This window comes from Perca fluviatilis, chromosome 12 (assembly GCF_010015445.1).
Source record: "Perca fluviatilis chromosome 12, GENO_Pfluv_1.0, whole genome shotgun sequence".
Taxonomy (NCBI): Eukaryota; Metazoa; Chordata; class Actinopteri; order Perciformes; family Percidae; genus Perca; species Perca fluviatilis.
The window spans coordinates 2,438,522-2,449,578 of NC_053123.1; positions in this window are offsets into that span (position 1 = coordinate 2,438,522).

An 11,057-nucleotide genomic window follows, 5' to 3' on the forward strand; every position below is an offset into this window, starting at 1 on the left:
GGTAAGCAGCCTGAGGCAACAGCAGCAAAAAGACAAACACAGAGAGGGAGAGGGAAATGGGATAAGGAAATGAGAAAGTAAACTGACAAAGTGTGACTGGTACAGCAGTCTTCTGAATCCCCACCCTCCCTGACTCACACAGTGGATGAAAAAAGGGAACGAGGCTGAGGCAGAAAATGAAAATATAGGCGACTGGAAGGGTTGTAGCCATAGTTGATTGTAACCACAGAGCAGGCTGTATTTTCACGTTTTTGTCCCTGAACTAACATTCTCTCTTTGAGAACGTCATGATGCGGACCTCTCACATTGCACATTCTCTTTTTTATACATTTAAGAAATAGGCTATTGATTATACCCTATATGAGATATGAATGTGCCCATTGAGCAGTATATCAACATAATTCCCAGCTCAAAGTAAAATGCACCGAGCTGATTCACTGCGCTGGGTAGCTGAGTGGAAATAGACACATGGCTCAGAAGGAATGGAAGAAGAAAAGTTTTGCGAGGTAATGCAAAACATATTGCGAGGTAATGCAAAACTAGACTGGCTCCGCCCTCCTACGTACTTCCGCTCAATTTTCATTTTCCTTTAGTACGTGGATTTTCTCCGGCCAAATCTTAACCAGTCCAATCAGCGAACAGAGGGAGTGGCTGAGAATGACGATGAGATGACGTTGAAGTCGTGCGCTAGTTTGAGTTGTAGTTCCGTAATGGCGGCGGAGAAAGATGCGAGCAAAGCCATTCGGTCCGTTGTGGCAACGTTGCCGAATATCCAGAAGTTAAAGCCCGAACTAGAACAGTCTTTGCTGAGTTGTGTTGGTGGCCATGATGTTGTGGCCCCTCCTCCCCACGGGGTTCGGAAAAAGTTAGATTTTCCAGATCGCTCCGTTAGTGGTGAAGGAGTTGGCTAAGGCTAACGCTAGCGATGCTAAGGCTAACGCTAGCGATGCTAAGGCTAAAGCTAGCGATGCTAAGCCGACATCAAACGTTAGCGATTGGTTATGGCAGATCCAATAGTTTTAAACTTCAACAGAGTACCCGCCTTCAAGGAAGTTAACACTTGTCAATGGAGAGTGGCCAGACTCTCTGGACAAATGAAATGGACCAGAGTCTGGTAGGACCAGGCTAGTGGACCAGAGTCTGGTAGGACCAGGCTAGTGGACCAGAGTCTGGTAGGACCAGGCTAGTGGACCAGAGTCTGGTAGGACCAGGCTAATGCAAAAGTAATAATAATAATAATAATAATAATAATAATAATAATAATAATAATAATAATAATAATAAATTGAATTTATATAGCGCTTTTCATGGACTCAAAGTCGCTTAGTAGTAGTCCCCTGAAAAAATCTCACTGTGACCCTTCCAGGGCTCCGTAGGACTTGTAGCCGTTATATTGTTGGCTAGTTTCATTCATAATAAAACATCAGATTTTATAAACTGCATGTGTATTGTCTGGCAAAATCTGAATGTGTAAAGTAAAGCTGTAACAGATGAATGTAGTGGAGTAACTAAAGTAACTAGTAACTAAAGCTGTAACAGATGAATGTAGTGGAGTAACTAAAGTAACTAGTAACTAAAGCTGTAACAGATGAATGTAGTGGAGTAACTAAAGTAACTAGTAACTAAAGCTGTAACAGATGAATGTAGCGGAGTAACTAAAGTAACTAGTAACTAAAGCTGGAACAGATGAATGTAGTGGAGTAACTAAAGTAACTAGTAACTAAAGCTGTAACAGATGAATGTAGTGGAGTAACTAAAGTAACTAGTAACTAAAGCTGTAACAGATGAATGTAGCGGAGTAAAAAGTACAATATTTCTCTCTGAAATGTAGCGGAGTAGAAGTAGAAAGTGGCATGAAGAGAAAAGACTCAAGTACAGTCCCTAACGAAATGGACTTAGTTACATTCCACCACTGCCAATACTGTATATCAGATGGACATTTTGACCACTTGGATCATTAGAAAAGATTACAAATTACTTTATTTTCCCTTTCCTCAAAACTTACCAAGCTGTGCCATTTTGTAGCAGAGTGCAGTAACGGTGCAGCAAACAGTCAAGAGGGCAAGTAACCAGAACATTACACTTTAGAAGTACATTTATTGCGGAACAAAGTTAAGTTTTAATCATTTTAATACATTGGGGTCTCAAAAATGCATCTATATAGTAAAGTGTCTTTTAATTTTTTATGTATTAATATGTTATGACAGATATATCAATCTACATCTATAAAAGTACTCTACTTTCCTTTCATTTTCATATATTGTGAGTAGGTAATGTTTGTTTTGCACACTGTGTAAGCAGACCGCTCAAGCAGAGCTTCGTTTTATTGACTTGCTTTTTTATTTTTTATATTTGTACTAACACATTATCCATGCTTTCCTCCAATACCTTATTCTGATGTATCTCTACCCCTACTTTGAGTTTGATAAGCAGGGAAGACCTTATATTGTCGGCCTTTATGTCATTTTTTAAGTTTGACCAATTTCATGGATTAGGTTCTTTTGTATTACAGTACATGTTTGACACACCTTGAGTCAATATGTTGCCAAAATTACAACGAATGGTTTGTTTCAAAACATGATTAAAAATCTAATGGCATTGAGTATGTCTAGCCTCGCACCTACTAGCTTACTGCTACTTCTGCTATCTCACCCATAATCATTTCTACAACAGCGCTGCTGAGAATAGGTGAATAATGTGGCAAAAAATGATGTACTTGTCCAATACATGGATATATATATATTTGGTTGCCTGGCACCTGTCCAGACATAGAGACATAGTCTGGCACATAACCACACCAGGCACACCCTACACACACACACACACACACACACACACACACACACACACACACACACACACACACACACACACACACACACACACACACACACACAGTGCTTTTCATGTTGGCTTAATAATGAAACCAACAAACTGGTGGAGTTACCATGGTATGTGTAACCATGGGGGAAAGAAAACAGAAGGGATAAAAGAAAGAGAAAGGGTAGGAGAGGCTACAAAAGAACAGAAATGGCCAACTTGCCTGATTAACTGACCGTGTGGAATCTCAGCCCAACTCCGCGGACATTTGTACGCTCCTCACGGGAAAACATGAAGGTAGATGAAGATTTTAGAGCGTAGGGACTTGTACGGTAAAAGAGAAAGCAGGAGGAAAAAGGAAGGAAAAGATAGCCCACAAACCCAAGAAAGTTCCATTGTCACAGAGGTACGTAGGATTTTGTGCTGACCTCTGATAGGCTGGACAGGTGTCCAGAATGAATGCCCGTGTGTCTTGTTATTCTTATTGATGTGTCATGCTTTAGATTCTGAGATCCTCAAAATCAGCACCCATCAGTCCTTTCTCTGCGCATATAGCATGTAAATATTAGCTGCTGTTCTATTCTCACCGGACACTGAGATGCTGTTTCAACAAAATAATCAAACGCAGGATTTACAGTAGACAAGTTGTCAGTAAGCATTGCGTAAATACACCGACGGATGTACAGATTACAGATTCAGCCTCACTCTCCTTTTTCTGTGTATATTTTGGTTGTTTCTGGACAATCTATTCTCTGCCTGTAGCCAGTTATGTAAGTTGTACTAGGGTATATATGAGTAAAATATTAACATAATTGTATAGGTTTTATATTCAAACAATTATAACACATATATAGCCTACATTTACTTCATAGTAAACTTTGCCACTGTGTCTGTTAGTCTTCTTTTAGGAACATTAGGGGTTCTTGGCATTTCATTAGTGTATTAACATGTAGTTGCATTGATTTTTCTCTATCTTTTTTTTATCTATCTATCTATCTATCTATCTATCTATCTATCTATCTATCCTAAATCTACTTTTTTATAACCTAGGTCACATTGTTTTAGTGTTGATCATTTTTGGACATGGCAACAATAAGAAGTAAGAATATAAAGTGATTAGACAACCAGACAGGTTATCAAACTTTATTGGAAGAGAAACAAAGCGAACAACAACATGATGTCGTGTCATGCTGTCGGTTGTCTGAAGAGGACTTCCTGATTCAACCAGAGCACGCACAGCAATACATTTCAGGGTTCACGGAGAAGGTTGTGGTTGACAAACGAAATTCTGAGAAGTAGAAGAACTTCAGTATGAATGCTGCCATTTCCAAGAATCACAGAAAGACTAGTAAATACCAGAACTTCCAAATAACTTTGTATGTCTGAAACCACAGTGTGTGTATTTGCGAGTGGCAACTTTCAGTGCCAGTGTATGCTGTTTGTAACGGAAATGGAAAACCCCTAATCTACTTGACATGACTATTGCCTAAAAAAATTAATAAAAAAAAAATCCAACAGTGAAGATGAAGCTCTGGATCCTGTATAGGTCCTCATAGGTAAGAAAGGTTGCATCAGTGGAATTGCACGTCCAGTGGGAGCTAAAGCTGTCTGGCAAAGGAGGATTTTCTTGTGAAAAAAACCACGGCAGGCTTATGAAAATAACAAGACTGACAGTGCATCAGACCCTAAACAGTCTATGATCAGACCAGAGCATGTAAGCTAAGCACAAGAGAGTGTAAGGATTTTGAATGGAGTGCAGAGCAGGCTGTATTTTCACGTTTTTGTCCCTGAACTAACGTTCTCTCTTTGTAACACTACTAGGGAGCTGCAGATTCTCTGAAAACTCAGTGTTTGTTCATCATGCGGACCTCTCACATTGCACATTCTCTTTTTTGTACATTTAAGAAATAGGCTATTGATTATACCCTATATGAGATATGAATGTGCCCATTGAGCAGTATATCAACATAATTCCCAGCTCAAAGGAAAATGCAACGAGCTGATTCACTGCGCTGGGCAGCTGAGTGGAAATAGACACATGGCTCAGAAGGAATGGAAGAAGAAAAGTTTTGCGAGGTAATGCAAAACTGGTTGCGTGGGGTAACGCAAAAGTAGTCCGCTGAAAAAAATCTCACCGTGACCCTTCCAGGGCTCCGTAGGACTTGTAGGCCGTTATATTGTTGGCTAGTTTCATTTATAATAAAACATCAGATTTTATAAACTACATGCGTTTAGTGTGCAAAAATCTTAATGTGTAAAGTAACTAGTAGCTAAAGCTGTCAGATGAATGTAGTGGAGTAAAAAGTACAATATTTCTCTCTACAGTCTAGCTAGCTCTGGTCTATGATCAGACCAGAGCATGTAAGCTAAGAACAGCCGTTTTACAGTAGCCGCAGCCAAGCTGGCGTGCGCCATCGTGACGTCAAAATGACGTAGATCGCGCACCACTCTTTTTTTTCAGCAGCGCGCAACAAAGCGGAACCAGGAAGCATGAACGAGCTCCTGGGCAACGTGATGTCAGGACTCTCAGAGTGACTGCAAGTCTCTCTTGTAAACTTACTGGGTTAAGAGGAGTTCTTTTATGGCGAATGAAAGGCTTGATCCGACCAAGTAGGTCATCCAATCAAATCGAAGCATTGACATCAATAGCTGCTTTCCGAGCGGAGGGATTTTTGCAGTTCAATTTGGGGATTTTTATGTTCCTCTGGCCGCAGTTCCTGTAACTCTTTCAGCTCCTACTTCAGGGCAGGGGCTTTTCGCTTTTCCCTTTTCAGCATAGGGACCTAGGTCAACGAGGGTCAGGTTTCCGGTACAGACAGACCAACAATGGGACAATTTTAACAATTTTCACGATCTTATTCATCACTAAATTCACTTCTGACAACGTTTTAGGCGAGAAATGAACTTCAAATATAGACTGTCTTGCCGAATTGACAATTTGCTTCAAAGTTTTCGGAGTTGAAGTGAATGAAGTGAGGTGAGCCAGCAGTCGCCTGCCCCAGCCGCTAGCTCGTCGCTCGGACAGTCCTGCTCAGAGACCCCGCGGTAAGATGGAGGTCTCTCAGACCGCTCTCGTTAATAAGAGGCTTTTATTTCGCCGTTGACGGTTCGTTTGTTTAAATATCACAACACATGTCCATCATAAGATCAACGGGAACCTGTGGTATCCGTTTCTCTTTGGGAGACTTGTTTAAATTATGACAAATATGCTATATACATTAGATTTAGTATTTAGTTCATTCTTTTTTTGGTGTATTTGTTTTCTGATTTTAACGCTATGAAGACCGTTGCTGTGCTGGCGTCCTTCCTTTTTCTTTTTTTTTTTTTTTGGCCGTTGGGTGGGTGGTTTTAAAAAAAAAAAAAAAAAATGGGGGGGGGGGGGAACTGTTTAGAAGTGGACTTTTCCTAAAACTACGTTCCTGTAACTACTTGACCGGAAAGCGGCTAATGCTGCTGCCAGTTCTGCCATTGTTTACCTTTTTCTTCTTCTTCTAGTCCATAGAAAGATTCATTAGGCTCATTAGCGCCACCTCTGTTCAGGAGAAGACTGCAACTAGTGTCGCCACCACCAGCACGGGTATAAATAGTTACGGCGATTCCATGACGTCACGTTTGCCCGCGCTAGCTGCGCTGCGGCTACTTCCCAGACCAAACTGAGTTTGAACTTATGCTTATAATAAAATAACATTTATTCTGTATACAGACATGTCAAGGGTGAATCTTGAATCAAGAGGAAGCAGAAGCCAGCATATACTTTTCATGTTTTCATGATAAAAAAAAATGTACTCCCAGAAAATGCAGATGTATTGAATCAAAGTGCCGGTGGAATATGTGAGGGGAAAAGTAGACAACAAATCAAAGACATTAAAAAAGAAGAGTCTCTTTGAGTTTCCCAAACGATCTATGTGAACACCTCACAATGGTCAAAATGTGTCATATCTTTCAAACCATAAATCACACTGCGCTGAATCACTGCATATTGCTTTCATGCTATGCTTATAGTTTTGTTTCAGGAAGATAGATTCCAAAGTGTTTTTCTTTTGAAAATACAAACACACTCGTAACACTCAGGCCAGAAAGAAAGAAAGTGTGTTTGATGGAGTTCAAGAAATAGAAAAGCATCTTTTTAGTTTGTTTCCCACAGGTGCTGCTGCTGCTTTTAGATGATGAGTGGTCATGAGTGGGTCAGATTTGACCGTTTTCAAAGTTTCTTTATCAGAAATATGTTCTGCCATTCAAAATGGTTTCCTGACTAAACATTGACATATACCAGTCTGTGATAATCCATCCACATATATTCATCTGGTCTTCACTTTAGTGAAAATAACTGAATCATTACTGCCTATTTTACTCCAAAATAAGGTATCATTTCATGTACAGTAAATGTGGTTTATTGACCATAAATTAAAAAAAAATAAGAGTAAAACTATTAGTAATAAGTTCGAATGAAATTGGCAAGAAGGTGTACAATAGATTTGGGTGATACTATACTTCATGCTTTATAAAAACTCAAAACAGACCTGGGAGTTAATTTTGTTGTGCATGGCCGACAGGAAGACAACACAAGGGTTAAAGGGATACTTCACCGATTTAGCATTCAGCTTTGTATCAGTAGAAACCCGATAGTATTTCTGAATGACCGTGCCTCCCTCCCTCATGTCCCCCTGAGACGAGAGATCTCTGCATTTGGGGCCTGGAAAAAATCTTACGATGACGTAAAATGACGATTTTTGCGTCATTGGAAGATTTTTGGGCCAGAGGCAAAGGACTACAGCCAGTAGTAGGATCTACTTCCGTATGTTTTCAACACGCCCACAGGGGGTTGGACTGCTGAGTCTGGCCGAGGTATTCTGAATGAAAACGACTGTCAGCCATCTTGAATCTTCGCTAAACAGGCTTTCGGTTTTCAGCAGAAAACATTTACAACAATTATCTGCATTCAAACTACCGGACGTGTGTACCACCGGGATACATCGGTACAGATCGGAGAATATGCAGAAAAGTTATTACAGACGGAATAATCGGGACACTACGTGAGCTTCGCCTGCACGGAGACCAGCGGTGTCGCTCAATGCCGCTAGCCGGCTAGGGGACATCCTCATCGGCTAGGTGGAAAGCTAACGCTAGCTGTCCACCTGTCCCAGCCATCCTGCTTGCAAGTGTCTGCTCATTAAACAACAAGCTGGACTACATCCTCCTTCAACGAAACTCCCAACGTGAGTTCAGAGACTGCTGTGTTTTTGTTGTTGTGGAAACATGCCTGAACAACAGTGTACCGGAACCGGGACTATCCAGCTACCAGGCTGCTCTCGCCGGCCCGTGGAGGTGGACTGGTGTAGACATAAAATCCAACTAGCTACTGCTAACTGCTGGTGGAGTTTGTGACTGTTAAATGCCGACCATTCTACATTACACACTAATTCACGGCTGTGTTTATGCTCTGTGTTTACAGCCCACCAAGCGCTAATGCTAGTATGCGTTAGCTGAACTTTACGGAGCCTATAAAGTGTGTGTGTATTAAATGTAGCCTGTTTCGTATGTCGTTTTTATATAATGTCGTTTTTATATATGTTAAATGTGTAACACCACTTGAGTCACGATGAAACGTGTTTTTGCTTGTATATGGTTGAAATGACAATAAAACACGCGTGGTTGAGTTGAATGCCTTTGTCGGTCTGTCAAGCGGTAGCGTGGCTTGGGAGTGGACTCAAAGCAACGAAGCAGGTGCATTCTGGGAATTGGGTTTTTCATCCATATAAGACCAAAACACATTTTCTGGCTTTTCTCGGCCTAGAAGGCACCAATTTCAATTTTTTTTTCACATTTCTACTACATAAGTGACCCAATTTAAAGATATATTCAGCTTTCCAGCGGTGAAATATTCCTTTAAAAACCTTGTCTTTACACCTTTAGGGCGCTGACACACCAGGCCGATTATCGGCCGTGGGACAGTCTGGCGAGGTCAGTGACTCAAATCTGTTCGGTGTGTCCCGTGCCGTCGTCCGTCTGGGGGGCTGTCGGCGTTCATTTTGGCCGACCTGACATGTTCGGTCGGCGGCAGGGCCGTGGGGACTCACCAGGAAATGGCAAGTGGAATGAGGTGACTAGAGTCTGTCAAAATCTGACGAACATCTTTTAAACTGACCTCTGTTGATCTGAAATGAAGACAGATTCAGCAACTGCATGGCCTATTTCTCGCTTAAAATGTTTTCAGAAACATGTTTCAGTGAACTATTTTAGTACAATATGAGATCGTATTCTGAACGGCCGCCATGACAGTCTGGCTTTGAATTTCCGGAGAAAACAAACCCATGTGACGCGTTCGTCCAATCAGCTGCCGGTTTTCATTTCTTGGGCAACATTACAGATTAGCGCCGCCTGCTGTTATAGAGATGTATTACGTCTCGTCTCCTCTCGTCTTTTTGGTCTGTTCTGTGGCAGTTTTTTGGACCTCGGGGACACAACTGATCATATCGACGGGGTTTTCTGTCAACGGTCGGATGTCGGCTAAATGTGTCTACACCTTTAGACCTGGCATTCAGGGCCTGGCACAATAAAGGTGTCATCAGCGTCAAAGACCTATACAAAGATGCCATATTTGCGTCCTTCACAGAGCTCGCTTCCCTTTATGGTTTACCAAAGTCACACCTCTTTCGCTTTTTCCAGATTAGGGACTTTGTCAAGAAGACGTGTGCTCGTGGCTTGATCCAATGCAAGGTCCTTCATAAAGTCCACTATACAAACGCAAAACTGTCCAAAATATACTCCACTGTCACCTGTAAAAGGTGTAACCAGTCTCCTGCCAACCATACTCTCATGTTCTGGTCTTGCCCTAAATTAACTACTTTTTGGACGAGTATTTTTGACACCTTGAGCAGAGCCTACGATCGCACCATCCCCCCTAACCCCTTGTCAGCCATTTTCGGTATTTCCTCTGACGCCAACCTCCCTGTTGCACTGAGGCGGGCCCTGGCATTTACATCTCTGCTAGCTCGGAGACTGATCTTGTTCAACTGGAGACTATCCCGCCCCCCACACACACACACGGCGATTGGAATAAAGAGGTGCTCGACAATCTGAAGCTTGAGAAGCTCTATCTCAACATTCCTAGAGACATGGAACCCTTTCCTAGAACTCGTTTACTTCCTAAGCTCATCTCCTGACTTGGAAGACTGAACTGCTTCTGGACCGCTCCATTTGGACGCCAAAAAGCTGAAAAAAAAAAAAAAAAAAAACACCTAAGAATATCATACCAATAGACCTGCAGTAACAGCCCGGTCTCATGGCAGGGCGTGATATGGTCATGTTATTGAATCTATTGAGTCGTGGACAGGACACGATAATGTTGTTTTTTTCAATGTATTTCAGTGGGAAGCATTATTCGTGATCACAGAACGATGACGGTAGCGAGTAGTATTGATAAGGCGAAAGTCCATGTAGGAAGGTTGGTTGGGGTGGTAGATGGGTCAAACATCACAGGGCTTTCACCCTGGAGACCGGGGACCGCGTCCTGCGTGTGGCAGTTCTTCTTTTCCTAACCACAACTGCAACAACGAGGAAATGAGTCAGCACGTCTCTTCAGTCAATGAGTCCGTTGTTCCTGATCCAGGGTAGTGGGAAGAGCAGCTGATGGCAGCTAACTGCATTTCCCTAATCTACCCGTGCCTGTACCAACACTAAAACAGAAGCTGGTTTCATTTCTGTGTAAGACAACAGCAGACCACAGCTTCATTTGACTAATGCTGACCTTACACCAAACGTCCTTTCAAGCCATTTCTCTGTCGCAGACTACTTACCTACAGCATGTCGCAATGAAATCCTCAGAGTCTCGCTAGAGTTGGGTTGTGCTCCCGTCCTCTCCATCGTTTGGTGTAAGGTGGTCATAAAACTCAGTCTCAGTCAGAACTGATGCTTACCAAACCACGGTAACACTTTATCTCTTTTTACAAACTTTGTGGTTAGATAAAAGAAAAAATAAATAACATTATCAGGCCAAACTCACTGTCAATGGCACGGGGGAATGAAACGCCACAACAACGGTCCCGTTGTGGCGTTTCATTCCCCCGTTGTTGCGTGCCCCTGCGCCCGGGGATCATGTCCCGCGAGTGGCGGCCTGTCCCGTTGTTGTGGCCGGCGTGTGCCGCCTCATTTCCCCTGTTGATGCGTCCCCCAGAGCAGGTTCGAAAATCGTGACCTGTACACGAATTAATAAATCAAAATAACGTGACTATTTCACG